Source organism: Bufo gargarizans, unplaced genomic scaffold (genome assembly GCF_014858855.1).
Source record: "Bufo gargarizans isolate SCDJY-AF-19 unplaced genomic scaffold, ASM1485885v1 original_scaffold_1450_pilon, whole genome shotgun sequence".
Taxonomy (NCBI): Eukaryota; Metazoa; Chordata; class Amphibia; order Anura; family Bufonidae; genus Bufo; species Bufo gargarizans.
The window spans coordinates 17,654-35,034 of NW_025334363.1; the positions used below are offsets into that span (position 1 = coordinate 17,654).

Genomic DNA, 17,381 nt, shown 5'->3' on the forward strand with positions numbered 1-17,381 from the left:
TCAAATTCTTTACAATGTTTTTCGGTATAATACTAAACAAATGTGTTAATATTGATTAGATGGTGTTCTAGGAGTATAGATTTGTTGGTCTCACATGTTTTGTATGTGTAATAAAACAAACTCATTTAAATTTATTATGACCTACATTTTGATGTAAGAACCCCTAAAAATAAAAACTATTGAACGTCAGTGTTTGTGTGCAAAGTTAACATTTCATATGTGTCCTATGTGGTTACTAATGTCTAGTACAAATGCACTATCTATATATTGTGGGATGTGTGTGCACAATACAATTACATCAGACACATTAGAAGCTTGAAAACAAAAATGTGTTTTATTACACACAATATGAAAATAAATTCTCTGGTATATTAAAATAAATACATTTTTCTGTCAAAATTACTACAAATTAACATATTGCCTTGATGGCGATGAAGATCCCTGATAAGGAGGGGCTGAGTATTGTGAGGGTCCAGCCTGATTTTGAGCTTGTCCCTCATAAGGAGCCCTTGAATATTGGCCCTGGGAGGGGGGGCCTGAATATTGGCCCTGGGAAGGAGCCCTTGAATATTGGGCCTGGGAAGGGGGGCCGGAATATTGGCCCTGGGAAGGAGCCCTTGAATATTGTGCCTGGGAAGGGGGGCAAAGGCATTGTGGTGGGCCAGTTCGACTGGGCGAGGGTCCTGGAGGACCATAGCTAGGTTCACCCTGAATCTGGGGAACATATGACGCCATTGGTGGCCCATAATGATCCCTTGTTGTTGGTCGGGTAAAGGCTGGGAAACAGCGGGGATGTTGGGGACAATTAGTTGCCCATAGCGGCGCAAATTTTCAAGGGCGTCATGCATGACAGAGGGATCAGGAAGGGAATTTGCTAGCTCCAGAACGATTTCTACGGAAGTTCTTGTCTGTAATAATCGTTCTGGAGGTAGCTGCTGCATATAATGGGCCAGACTACGGGCAAACATATCGTGATGATCCTCCTGCCGAGCCCGAGATAAATAATCCAAAACTTGGACATTAACGTTGGACTTGGCAGGAGGATTTGCCCATCATCTGGACCTGCTGGGTAGAGCCGGGGGGGGGGGGGGGATCAGCTCCTGATGCTGCAGGAGGCTCGGAAGGTGCTGGTGTTGGTCCCGGAAGAGTCTCCTGCTGGGCAGCTGTCGTCTCCTCCTCACAAGCACTGGACAATTGTGGAGCCGATTCTTCTCCTTCCTCCTCTAGGTTGTCCTCCGTTCCACAAAATGACTAAAATATATAAACATGACGATTCGAAAAAATATATTAACATATTCCTGTCATGAGCTACACAATCTACATTTGTCACATAGTACTAACTGGCCCAACAAACCGAGGCGTCATTATGGCAAAACATTTGAGGCTTGTGCCCCATATGTTTGGTCCAGTGCCCTGAATGTTATGCTGGATTGCTGGTAGAATTTTAAGGAAATATTAAAGGGAATTTTTACATTGATTTGAACGGGGCAACCCCCTGATCACCCCCCTTGTACTAGTTTCGCTACTTATCTGCTGCGATTGAGCACCGATGGCACAGAAGTGACTGAACTCATGCCAGCGCAACAGATAAGTAGCGGAACAAGTACAAGGTGGGGGGTGATCTGGGGGGTTGCCCAGATGGCTAGTCCCTTCGCAGTAGTTATTAACCCCTTTCAGCAGTCCCCCCATTCACTGAAGGGGGGACTGCTGAAAGGGGTTAATAACTACTGTGAAGCCCCCCCCCCCCCCCCCCGGTGATGGGGACGTAGCTTCATGGGTGGATCTTGGCTTCACGGGGGCGTTGTACAGTGGGCTTGTGCCCCAGATGTTTTCACACACTAGCAATTCCCCTGCCAACCAAAAATAGACATATGTGGTAATTGTGGTAGTATAGATGTAGCAGGGATAACCCACACACTCAGAAATATAAGGTCTATACTCGTGTATACTATCGTGTTAACTTTAACCAAAACGAGGAAAAAAAATACATTTTGACACATTTATTAGACATCTTATGTCCCATAGAGCATGTGGGTTAACCCTGCGACATTATTTACGTATGTATCCATACCATCAATCTTTACTCAACTTATCATTTTAATCTCATACTTTTGGTTAAGAAAGGAGCAATGTGAATGTTTGCTATTGATAAATATGACATTTCACATTCATCCATTCAAAACATTCAAAGTACGTAAAAATTCGCCATACAGTGCGTATAGCTTAGTGTGTAGAATGGACTTACGGACGCAGATCCATGACGGCGCGAAGGAACATTAGCTGCTCCCGGAAGAGGTAGGGTCTTTTCTTGGGGGGACCAGCCCCGCTCCGCCCCTGCTTTCTCATTCCCTTGCGGAACTGGTCACGGCAGCTCCGCCAACGATTCTTGACCTCTTCAACTGGTAATAGAAAGGCAAGAAAGGAACATGGATCAATTTCTAAAGTGATAGGTAAACCAACGTATAACAAGGCCTATATACTAGGTACACTAACGTATAACAAGGCCTATATACTAGGTACACTAACGTATAACAAGGCCTATATACCAGGTACACTAAGGTATAACAAGGCCTCTATACCAGGTACACTAACGTATAACAAGGCCTATATACCAGGTACACTAAGGTATAACAAGGCCTATATACCAGGTACACTAACGTATAACAAGGCCTATATACCAGGTACACTAAGGTATAACAAGGCCTCTATACCAGGTACACTAACGTATAACAAGGCCTATATACCAGGTACACTAACGTATAACAAGGCCTATATACCAGGTACACTAACGTATAACAAGGCCTATATACTAGGTACACTAACGTATAACAAGGCCTATATACCAGGTACACTAACGTATAACAAGGCCTATATACCAGGTACACTAACGTATAACAAGGCCTATATACCAGGTACACTAAGGTATAACAAGGCCTATATACCAGGTACACTAACGTATAACAAGGCCTATATACCAGGTACACTAACGTATAACAAGGCCTATATACCAGGTACACTAACGTATAACAAGGCCTATATACCAGGTACACTAACGTATAACAAGGCCTATATACCAGGTACACTAAGGTATAACAAGGCCTCTATACCAGGTACACTAAGGTATAACAAGGCCTCTATACCAGGTACACTAACGTATAACAAGGCCTCTATACCAGGTACACTAACGTATAACAAGGCCTATATACCAGGTACACTAACGTATAACAAGGCCTATATACCAGGTACACTAACGTATAACAAGGCCTATATACCAGGTACACTAACGTATAACAAGGCCTATATACCAGGTACACTAACGTATAACAAGGCCTATATACCAGGTACACTAAGGTATAACAAGGCCTATATACCAGGTACACTAAGGTATAACAAGGCCTATATACCAGGTACACTAACGTATAACAAGTCCTATATACCAGGTACACTAACGTATAACAAGGCCTATATACCAGGTACACTAATGTATAACAAGGCCTATATACCAGGTACACTAAGGTATAACAAGGCCTATATACCAGGTACACTAAGGTATAACAAGGCCTATATACCAGGTACACTAACGTATAACAAGGCCTATATACCAGGTACACTAAGGTATAACAAGGCCTATATACCAGGTACACTAAGGTATAACAAGGCCTATATACCAGGTACACTAACGTATAACAAGGCCTATATACCAGGTACACTAACGTATAACAAGGCCTATATACCAGGTACACTAAGGTATAACAAGGCCTATATACCAGGTACACTAAGGTATAACAAGGCCTCTATACCAGGTACACTAACGTATAACAAGGCCTATATACCAGGTACACTAACGTATAACAAGGCCTCTATACCAGGTACACTAACGTATAACAAGGCCTCTATACCAGGTACACTAACGTATAACAAGGCCTCTATACCAGGTACACTAACGTATAACAAGGCCTATATACCAGGTACACTAAGGTATAACAAGGCCTATATACCAGGTACACTAAGGTATAACAAGGCCTATATACCAGGTACACTAATGTATAACAAGGCCTATATACCAGGTACACTAACATATAACAAGGCCTCTATACCAGGTACACTAACGTATAACAAGGCCTATATACCAGGTACACTAACATATAACAAGGCCTATATACCAGGTACACTAACGTATAACAAGGCCTATATACCAGGTACACTAACGTATAACAAGGCCTATATACCAGGTACACTAAGGTATAACAAGGCCTATATACCAGGTACACTAAGGTATAACAAGGCCTATATACCAGGTACACTAACGTATAACAAGGCCTATATACCAGGTACACTAACATATAACAAGGCCTCTATACCAGGTACACTAACGTATAACAAGGCCTATATACCAGGTACACTAACATATAACAAGGCCTCTATACCAGGTACACTAACGTATAACAAGGCCTATATACCAGGTACACTAAGGTATAACAAGGCCTATATACCAGGTACACTAACGTATAACAAGGCCTATATACCAGGTACACTAACATATAACAAGGCCTCTATACCAGGTACACTAAGGTATAACAAGGCCTCTATACCAGGTACACTAACGTATAACAAGTCCTATATACCAGGTACACTAACGTATAACAAGGCCTATATACCAGGTACACTAACGTATAACAAGGCCTATATACCAGGTACACTAACGTATAACAAGGCCTATATACCAGGTACACTAACGTATAACAAGGCCTATATACCAGGTACACTAAGGTATAACAAGGCCTATATACCAGGTACACTAAGGTATAACAAGTCCTCTATACCAGGTACACTAACGTATAACAAGGCCTATATACCAGGTACACTAACGTATAACAAGGCCTATATACCAGGTACACTAACGTATAACAAGGCCTATATACCAGGTACACTAACATATAACAAGGCCTCTATACCAGGTACACTAACGTATAACAAGTCCTATAAACCAGGTACACTAACGTATAACAAGGCCTATATACCAGGTACACTAAGGTATAACAAGGCCTCTATACCAGGTACACTAACGTATAACAAGGCCTATATACCAGGTACACTAACGTATAACAAGGCCTATATACCAGGTACACTAACGTATAACAAGGCCTATATACCAGGTACACTAACATATAACAAGGCCTCTATACCAGGTACACTAACGTATACAAGGCCTATATACCAGGTACACTAACGTATAACAAGGCCTCTATACCAGGTACACTAACGTATAACAAGGCCTCTATACCAGGTACACTAACGTATAACAAGGCCTATATACCAGGTACACTAACGTATAACAAGGCCTATATACCAGGTACACTAACGTATAACAAGGCCTATATACCAGGTACACTAACGTATAACAAGGCCTATATACCAGGTACACTAAGGTATAACAAGGCCTATATACCAGGTACACTAACATATAACAAGGCCTATATACCAGGTACACTAACGTATAACAAGGCCTATATACCAGGTACACTAACGTATAACAAGGCCTATATACCAGGTACACTAACATATAACAAGGCCTCTATACCAGGTACACTAACGTATAACAAGGCCTATATACCAGGTACACTAACGTATAACAAGGCCTATATACCAGGTACACTAAGGTATAACAAGGCCTATATACCAGGTACACTAACGTATAACAAGGCCTATATACCAGGTACACTAACATATAACAAGGCCTCTATACCAGGTACACTAAGGTATAACAAGGCCTCTATACCAGGTACACTAACGTATAACAAGTCCTATATACCAGGTACACTAACGTATAACAAGGCCTATATACCAGGTACACTAACGTATAACAAGGCCTATATACCAGGTACACTAACGTATAACAAGGCCTATATACCAGGTACACTAACGTATAACAAGGCCTATATACCAGGTACACTAAGGTATAACAAGGCCTCTATACCAGGTACACTAACGTATAACAAGTCCTATAAACCAGGTACACTAACGTATAACAAGGCCTATATACCAGGTACACTAACGTATAACAAGGCCTATATACCAGGTACACTAACGTATAACAAGGCCTATATACCAGGTACACTAAGGTATAACAAGTCCTATATACCAGGTACACTAAGGTATAACAAGGCCTCTATACCAGGTACACTAACGTATAACAAGGCCTATATACCAGGTACACTAACGTATAACAAGGCCTATATACCAGGTACACTAACGTATAACAAGGCCTATATACCAGGTACACTAACGTATAACAAGGCCTATATACCAGGTACACTAATGTATAACAAGGCCTCTATACCAGGTACACTAACGTATAACAAGGCCTATATACCAGGTACACTATACAGCCTATACCAGTACACTAACGTATAACAAGGCCTATATACCAGGTACACTAACGTATAACAAGGCCTATATACCAGGTACACTAACGTATAACAAGGCCTATATACCAGGTACACTAACGTATAACAAGGCCTATATACCAGGTACACTAACGTATAACAAGGCCTATATACCAGGTACACTAAGGTATAACAAGGCCTCTATACCAGGTACACTAACGTATAACAAGGCCTATATACCAGGTACACTAAGGTATAACAAGGCCTATATACCAGGTACACTAAGGTATAACAAGGCCTCTATACCAGGTACACTAACGTATAACAAGGCCTATATACCAGGTACACTAACGTATAACAAGGCCTCTATACCAGGTACACTAAGGTATAACAAGGCCTATATACCAGGTACACTAACGTATAACAAGGCCTCTATACCAGGTACACTAACGTATAACAAGGCCTCTATACCAGGTACACTAACGTATAACAAGGCCTATATACCAGGTACACTAACGTATAACAAGGCCTATATACCAGGTACACTAACGTATAACAAGGCCTATATACCAGGTACACTAAGGTATAACAAGGCCTCTATACCAGGTACACTAAGGTATAACAAGGCCTATATACCAGGTACACTAAGGTATAACAAGGCCTATATACCATGTACACTAATGTATAACAAGGCCTATATACCAGGTACACTAACGTATAACAAGGCCTATATACCAGGTACACTAAGGTATAACAAGGCCTATATACCAGGTACACTAACGTATAACAAGGCCTCTATACCAGGTACACTAAGGTATAACAAGGCCTATATACCAGGTACACTAACGTATAACAAGGCCTATATACCAGGTACACTAACGTATAACAAGGCCTATATACCAGGTACACTAACGTATAACAAGGCCTATATACCAGGTACACTAACGTATAACAAGGCCTATATACCAGGTACACTAAGGTATAACAAGGCCTATATACCAGGTACACTAACGTATAACAAGGCCTCTATACCAGGTACACTAACGTATAACAAGGCCTATATACCAGGTACACTAACGTATAACAAGGCCTATATACCAGGTACACTAACGTATAACAAGGCCTCTATACCAGGTACACTAACGTATAACAAGGCCTATATACCAGGTACACTAACGTATAACAAGGCCTCTATACCAGGTACACTAACGTATAACAAGGCCTATATACCAGGTACACTAACGTATAACAAGGCCTATATACCAGGTACACTAAGGTATAACAAGGCCTCTATACCAGGTACACTAACGTATAACAAGGCCTATATACCAGGTACACTAAGGTATAACAAGGCCTATATACCAGGTACACTAACGTATAACAAGGCCTCTATACCAGGTACACTAACGTATAACAAGGCCTATATACCAGGTACACTAACGTATAACAAGGCCTATATACCAGGTACACTAACGTATAACAAGGCCTCTATACCAGGTACACTAACGTATAACAAGGCCTATATACCAGGTACACTAAGGTATAACAAGGCCTCTATACCAGGTACACTAACGTATAACAAGGCCTATATACCAGGTACACTAACGTATAACAAGGCCTATATACCAGGTACACTAACGTATAACAAGGCCTCTATACCAGGTACACTAACGTATAACAAGGCCTATATACCAGGTACACTAAGGTATAACAAGGCCTCTATACCAGGTACACTAACGTATAACAAGGCCTCTATACCAGGTACACTAACGTATAACAAGGCCTATATACCAGGTACACTAATGTATAACAAGGCCTATATACCAGGTACACTAAGGTATAACAAGGCCTCTATACCAGGTACACTAACGTATAACAAGGCCTATATACCAGGTACACTAAGGTATAACAAGGCCTATATACCAGGTACACTAACGTATAACAAGTCCTATAAACCAGGTACACTAACGTATAACAAGGCCTATATACCAGGTACACTAACGTATAACAAGGCCTATATACCAGGTACACTAAGGTATAACAAGGCCTATATACCAGGTACACTAAGGTATAACAAGGCCTCTATACCAGGTACACTAACGTATAACAAGTCCTATAAACCAGGTACACTAACGTATAACAAGGCCTATATACCAGGTACACTAACGTATAACAAGGCCTATATACCAGGTACACTAAGGTATAACAAGGCCTATATACCAGGTACACTAACGTATAACAAGGCCTATATACCAGGTACACTAAGGTATAACAAGGCCTCTATACCAGGTACACTAACGTATAACAAGGCCTATATACCAGGTACACTAAGGTATAACAAGGCCTATATACCAGGTACACTAACATATAACAAGGCCTATATACCAGGTACACTAACGTATAACAAGGCCTATATACCAGGTACACTAAGGTATAACAAGGCCTCTATACCAGGTACACTAACGTATAACAAGGCCTATATACCAGGTACACTAACGTATAACAAGGCCTCTATACCAGGTACACTAAGGTATAACAAGGCCTATATACCAGGTACACTAACGTATAACAAGGCCTATATACCAGGTACACTAAGGTATAACAAGGCCTATATACCAGGTACACTAACGTATAACAAGGCCTATATACCAGGTACACTAATGTATAACAAGGCCTATATACCAGGTACACTAACGTATAACAAGGCCTATATACCAGGTACACTAACGTATAACAAGGCCTATATACCAGGTACACTAACGTATAACAAGGCCTATATACCAGGTACACTAAGGTATAACAAGGCCTATATACCAGGTACACTAAGGTATAACAAGGCCTATATACCAGGTACACTAAGGTATAACAAGGCCTATATACCAGGTACACTAAGGTATACAAGGCCTATATACCAGGTACACTAACGTATAACAAGGCCTATATACCAGGTACACTAACGTATAACAAGGCCTATATACCAGGTACACTAACGTATAACAAGGCCTATATACCAGGTACACTAACGTATAACAAGGCCTATATACCAGGTACACTAACGTATAACAAGGCCTATATACCAGGTACACTAAGGTATAACAAGGCCTATATACCAGGTACACTAACGTATAACAAGGCCTATATACCAGGTACACTAACGTATAACAAGGCCTATATACCAGGTACACTAACGTATAACAAGGCCTCTATACCAGGTACACTAACGTATAACAAGGCCTCTATACCAGGTACACTAACGTATAACAAGGCCTCTATACCAGGTACACTAACGTATAACAAGGCCTATATACCAGGTACACTAACGTATAACAAGGCCTATATACCAGGTACACTAACGTATAACAAGGCCTATATACCAGGTACACTAATGTATAACAAGGCCTATATACCAGGTACACTAAGGTATAACAAGGCCTATATACCAGGTACACTAAGGTATAACAAGGCCTATATACCAGGTACACTAACGTATAACAAGGCCTATATACCAGGTACACTAACGTATAACAAGGCCTATATACCAGGTACACTAACGTATAACAAGGCCTATATACCAGGTACACTAAGGTATAACAAGGCCTCTATACCAGGTACACTAACGTATAACAAGGCCTATATACCAGGTACACTAACGTATAACAAGGCCTATATACCAGGTACACTAAGGTATAACAAGGCCTATATACCAGGTACACTAACGTATAACAAGGCCTATATACCAGGTACACTAACGTATAACAAGGCCTCTATACCAGGTACACTAACGTATAACAAGGCCTCTATACCAGGTACACTAACGTATAACAAGGCCTATATACCAGGTACACTAATGTATAACAAGGCCTATATACCAGGTACACTAAGGTATAACAAGGCCTATATACCAGGTACACTAAGGTATAACAAGGCCTATATACCAGGTACACTAACGTATAACAAGGCCTATATACCAGGTACACTAACGTATAACAAGGCCTCTATACCAGGTACACTAACGTATAACAAGGCCTATATACCAGGTACACTAACGTATAACAAGGCCTATATACCAGGTACACTAACGTATAACAAGGCCTATATACCAGGTACACTAATGTATAACAAGGCCTATATACCAGGTACACTAACGTATAACAAGGCCTATATACCAGGTACACTAAGGTATAACAAGGCCTATATACCAGGTACACTAAGGTATAACAAGGCCTATATACCAGGTACACTAACGTATAACAAGGCCTCTATACCAGGTACACTAACGTATAACAAGGCCTATATACCAGGTACACTAACGTATAACAAGGCCTATATACCAGGTACACTAATGTATAACAAGGCCTATATACCAGGTACACTAACGTATAACAAGGCCTATATACCAGGTACACTAATGTTATAACAAGGCCTATATACCAGGTACACTAAGGTATAACAAGGCCTATATACCAGGTACACTAAGGTATAACAAGGCCTATATACCAGGTACACTAACGTATAACAAGGCCTATATACCAGGTACACTAACGTATAACAAGGCCTATATACCAGGTACACTAACGTATAACAAGGCCTATATACCAGGTACACTAACGTATAACAAGGCCTATATACCAGGTACACTAACGTATAACAAGGCCTATATACCAGGTACACTAACGTATAACAAGGCCTATATACCAGGTACACTAATGTATAACAAGGCCTATATACCAGGTACACTAACGTATAACAAGGCCTATATACCAGGTACACTAATGTATAACAAGGCCTATATACCAGGTACACTAACGTATAACAAGGCCTATATACCAGGTACACTAACGTATAACAAGGCCTATATACCAGGTACACTAACGTATAACAAGGCCTATATACCAGGTACACTAAGGTATAACAAGGCCTATATACCAGGTACACTAACGTATAACAAGGCCTATATACCAGGTACACTAATGTATAACAAGGCCTATATACCAGGTACACTAACGTATAACAAGGCCTCTATACCAGGTACACTAAGGTATAACAAGGCCTATATACCAGGTACACTAAGGTATAACAAGGCCTATATACCAGGTACACTAACGTATAACAAGTCCTATATACCAGGTACACTAAGGTATAACAAGGCCTATATACCAGGTACACTAACATATAACAAGGCCTATATACCAGGTACACTAACGTATAACAAGGCCTATATACCAGGTACACTAAGGTATAACAAGGCCTCTATACCAGGTACACTAAGGTATAACAAGGCCTATATACCAGGTACACTAACGTATAACAAGGCCTATATACCAGGTACACTAATGTATAACAAGGCCTATATACCAGGTACACTAAGGTATAACAAGGCCTATATACCAGGTACACTAAGGTATAACAAGGCCTATATACCAGGTACACTAACGTATAACAAGGCCTATATACCAGGTACACTAATGTATAACAAGGCCTATATACCAGGTACACTAATGTATAACAAGGCCTATATACCAGGTACACTAACGTATAACAAGGCCTATATACCAGGTACACTAACGTATAACAAGGCCTATATACCAGGTACACTAACGTATAACAAGGCCTCTATACCAGGTACACTAACGTATAACAAGGCCTATATACCAGGTACACTAACGTATAACAAGGCCTCTATACCAGGTACACTAACATATAACAAGGCCTATATACCAGGTACACTAACTTATAACAAGGCCTATATACCAGGTACACTAACGTATAACAAGGCCTATATACCAGGTACACTAACGTATAACAAGGCCTATATACCAGGTACACTAACGTATAACAAGGCCTATATACCAGGTACACTAACTTATAACAAGGCCTATATACCAGGTACACTAACGTATAACAAGGCCTATATACCAGGTACACTAATGTATAACAAGGCCTATATACCAGGTACACTAACGTATAACAAGGCCTATATACCAGGTACACTAACGTATAACAAGGCCTATATACCAGGTACACTAACGTATAACAAGGCCTATATACCAGGTACACTAACGTATAACAAGGCCTATATACCAGGTACACTAACGTATAACAAGGCCTATATACCAGGTACACTAACGTATAACAAGGCCTATATACCAGGTACACTAAGGTATAACAAGGCCTATATACCAGGTACACTAACGTATAACAAGGCCTATATACCAGGTACACTAAGGTATAACAAGGCCTATATACCAGGTACACTAACGTATAACAAGGCCTCTATACCAGGTACACTAACGTATAACAAGGCCTATATACCAGGTACACTAAGGTATAACAAGGCCTATATACCAGGTACACTAACGTATAACAAGGCCTATATACCAGGTACACTAAGGTATAACAAGGCCTATATACCAGGTACACTAAGGTATAACAAGGCCTCTATACCAGGTACACTAATGTATAACAAGGCCTATATACCAGGTACACTAACGTATAACAAGGCCTATATACCAGGTACACTAACGTATAACAAGGCCTATATACCAGGTACACTAACGTATAACAAGGCCTATATACCAGGTACACTAACGTATAACAAGGCCTATATACCAGGTACACTAACGTATAACAAGGCCTATATACCAGGTACACTAACGTATAACAAGGCCTATATACCAGGTACACTAACGTATAACAAGGCCTATATACCAGGTACACTAACGTATAACAAGGCCTATATACCAGGTACACTAAGGTATAACAAGTCCTATATACCAGGTACACTAACGTATAACAAGGCCTATATACCAGGTACACTAACGTATAACAAGGCCTATATACCAGGTACACTAACGTATAACAAGGCCTATATACCAGGTACACTAACGTATAACAAGGCCTATATACTAGGGAGGACAACATGGATCAAACATGTATACATTGTTTACTTAAATTCTTGCGACTTTGGCCTTTGGTCGTTTGCCATATGGCTGCAAACAGATCCTGGGTAACCTCCTCCCAGGCAGCGTCCTTCTTATATCTGTCCGGGTAATCTGAAGAACGTAGATCCCAGAGGCAGGGCCTGTCCTGCACCAGGACAATCAGCTTTTCCACATCCATGCCACGTGGAGTTTTGGGCATGCTGACAAGAATTCGCTCCGCGAGGGCTTGAAAAAGCAGCAGTAAACTTCTCCCTCATGTGCTGCCACAAACCACATGCAGACAGACACAGAGAAAAAAACGCCTACTTCCTGTATTATATAGCCCAGGAGTGTTGCTAAGTTACTTCCGTCAAAAAAAACGAAACGCAACGCATGGTATCCGGATGCTATGCGATTTTCATGCACCCCATTCACTTCTATGGGGCCTGCGTCGTGTGAAAATCGGACAATATAGAGCATGCTGCGATTTTCACTCAATGCACAAGTGATGCGTGAAAATCACCGCTCATGTGCACAGCCCCATAGAAATGAATGGGTCAGGATTCAGTGCGGGTGCAATGCGTTCAACTCACGCATCGCATCCGTGTGGAATACTCGCCCGTGTGAAAGGGGCCTAAGAGTGTTTGTCAACTGGCCTTTGATGTCTTTATACTTTTTCTCCATAATTTTCATGAAGTAGGTTCTGGAAGGAAGAGTGCATCTTGGATTGAAAGTGGAAATCCTCCTCTGAAAACCTTCATCCTCCGCCATAGACAGCGGGCGCATGTCTGTGACAATCATGTTCAGGAGGCTGCCTGTAAGCTCAGCTGCTTCAGTGGAACGTGATGAAGCTGTCCACACGTCGCTCTCCACACGTCGCTCTCCACACGTCGCTCTCCACACGTCGCTCTCCACACGTCGCTCTCCACACGTCGCTCTCCACACGTCGCTCTCCACACGTCGCTCTCCACACGTCGCTCTCCACACGTCGCTCTTCACACGTCGCTCTCCACACGTCGCTGTCCACACGTCGCTGTCCACACGTCGCTCTCCACACGTCGCTCTCCACACGTCGCTCTCCACACGTCGCTCTCCACACGTCGCTCTCCACACGTCGCTCTCCACACGTCGCTCTCCACACGTCGCTCTCCACACGTCGCTGTCCACACGTCGCTCTCCACACGTCGCTCTCCACACGTCGCTCTCCACACGTCGCTCTCCACACGTCGCTCTCCACACGTCGCTGTCCACACGTCGCTCTCCACACGTCGCTCTCCACACGTCGCTGTCCACACGTCGCTCTCCACACGTCGCTCTCCACACGTCGCTCTCCACACGTCGCTCTCCACACGTCGCTCTCCACACATCGCTGTGATTGTGATGTACTGAAAAAGATGTTCAATAAACTATTACTATTACAATACGAAGCCTGTGTGGTGTGTGATTATGTAAAATGTTTGCTTCACCTCCCTTGGTTCCGCTCCGCTCGGTGAACTACTAGTACGTGCGTGAACTGGGTGTTTTCTGTCCAGATGTTGAAGCATTGATGCCGTGCTACTACGGGAGGCTGGTTGGCTTTTACAATAGACACACTGTACGGACTTTTCTTTCTTTCTCAGCCCTCTGTGCCGTTCTCTGTCCCGTCTCTTCTGATCGCCCCTCGGCGGCCGCACTTACATCTTCTCTCTCACTTCTTTAGGCCTTGCCTCGTGCTTTGTGCAACAATTAGTAACACTTAAGTGACACAGTCACACCTTCCGGGGGTAAAAGAAGAATTTCAGAAACATCATCGGATCAAACTACCCCCCCCCCCCCAATCAGAATATCACCTTTCAGCTTCACACAGATCTCTCCACCCAAACCAATAACGCTACAAGATGCCATTCTGCCTCCATTACACCCTCTCCAGGGTCTAATAGACCAATACCTTTATATATGCCACGAAGAGGGCTTGGCTGCATTAAGTTATTGGTTTGTAGGGGTTAATGGAAGCACCTTGGCAATGGGCATGTATACACAGTTATTGGTTTGTAGGGGTTAATGGAAGCACCTTGGCAATGGGCATGTATACACAGTTATTGGTTTGTAGGGGTTAATGGAAGCACCTTGGAGGTGCCTTCAGTAACCCCTCTCTAAACCAATAACGTTATACATGCCAAGGTGGTGCCACTCTCCATCTGCCTTTTTTTCAATAAATGAATTTACAGCGAGTGCCCCCGATTCCCCCCTCCCCTGGCGTGCCTCTGGTGCTGTTAACTTAAATCACGGTACCTAATGGCACTGGCACTAGTGAGGAGGGCGCGGCCGCAGACACATGCAGTCCGGACCGAGGCCGTCTTCATCCCAGCATGCACTGGGACATTACGTGACGTCACACACACATCGTTGGCCAGCGTGCTGACGATGTATGTGCGCAACTGCGCATTCCGCAGAGTCCCGCCTGCAGGGCAGTGCCATCTCTCTGGACTCCGGAGGAAGCGGTGAGCGAGACTCTTAGCTTCACTCCCGCTCCGCGATCATGTGCTGTAAACGATTACTCAATGCTGGGAAACTGCATCAAGGATTTTTTTGACTCGATTTAATGGAAGTATTCTAATAATGGCTTCAGCCCTACTGACCATGCGGTAGATGTTTCCTGCCCGGTGTTGGTCGAGCTGGTGTGTCGTTCCTTTACATCTCCTGCTCCTCCAATCTTCTTTAAGATAAATGCTTTTCTTTAGCACTTTGTTGTTCACCTGGGTATTGTTGTCTAGGCCTCAGGAAGACGCTGGGAAGGAACCAGTGGTCTCATCCCCTGCCACTGTTCCTAGGGATTTCCAGGGTCTCCAGGCCTTAGTTCCGGTGTATGAGAATTTCCACCTTCCGAGTCTACTCATACTGGCAGGAGTCAGGGAGAGGTGTAGGGAAGCCTAGGAGGTCACCATCCCTTCTTCCTTAGCTTTGAGGCCTAGACTCTGGTCAATATCCGTCTGTGTGTATTCTGGTGTCATCCCCTCCCCATTACATGTGACAACAAGATGGAGGAAATACTCATACAAAATGGATTCTCATCCCTCACACCAGTACTGATCGGCGCAGACTATGACATCACCGGTACTGATCGGTGCAGCCTATGACATCACCAGTACTGATCGGTGCAGACTATGACATCACCAGTACTGATCTGTGCAGACTATGACATCACCAGTACTGATCTGTGCAGACTATGACATCACCAGTACTGATCGGCGCAGACTATGACATCACCGGTACTGATCGGTGCAGCCTATGACATCACCAGTACTGATCTGTGCAGACTATGACATCACCAGTAGTGATCTGTGCAGACTATGACATCACCGGTACTGATCTGTACAGGCTATGACATCACCGGTACTGATCTGTGCAGACTATGACATCACCGGTACTGATCTGTGCAGGCTATGACATCACCAGTACTGATCTGTGCAGACTATGACATCACCGGTACTGATCGGTGCAGCCTATGACATCACCAGTACTGATCGGTGCAGACTATGACATCACCAGTAGTGATCTGTGCAGACTATGACAACACCAGTACTGATCTGTGCAGGGTATGACATCACCAGTACTGATCTGTGCAGGGTATGACATCACCAGTACTGATCTGTGCAGGGTATGACATCACCAGTACTGATCTGTGCAGACTATGACATCACCAGTACTGATCTGTGCAGACTATGACATCACCGGTACTGATCTGTGCAGACTATGACATCACCAGTAGTGATCTGTGCAGACTATGACATCACCAGTACTGATCTGTGCAGACTATGACATCACCAGTACTGATCTGTGCAGACTATGACATCACCAGTACTGATCTGTGCAGACTATGACAACACCAGTACTGATCTGTGCAGACTATGACATCACCAGTACTGATCTGTGCAGACTATGACATCACCAGTACTGATCTGTGCAGACTATGACATCACCAGTACTGATCTGTGCAGACTATGACATCACCAGTACTGATCGGTGCAGACTATGACATCACCAGTACTGATCTGTGCAGACTATGACATCACCAGTACTGATCGGTGCAGACTAT

At 42.8% G+C, this 17,381-nt stretch overlaps 1 long non-coding RNA gene across 1 annotated transcript; it reads right to left on the reverse strand.

Annotated features, from left to right (window-relative positions):
- Positions 1–311: 311 nt before the first annotated feature.
- Positions 312–15,081, reverse strand: LOC122923289. Its single transcript, XR_006387261.1, has 3 exons — positions 14,773–15,081; positions 2,246–2,399; positions 312–1,251 (listed from the first exon to the last, which is right to left on the reverse strand). It is a non-coding gene; the product is annotated as an uncharacterized LOC122923289 (long non-coding RNA).
- Between the last annotated feature and the right edge of the window lie 2,300 nt (positions 15,082–17,381).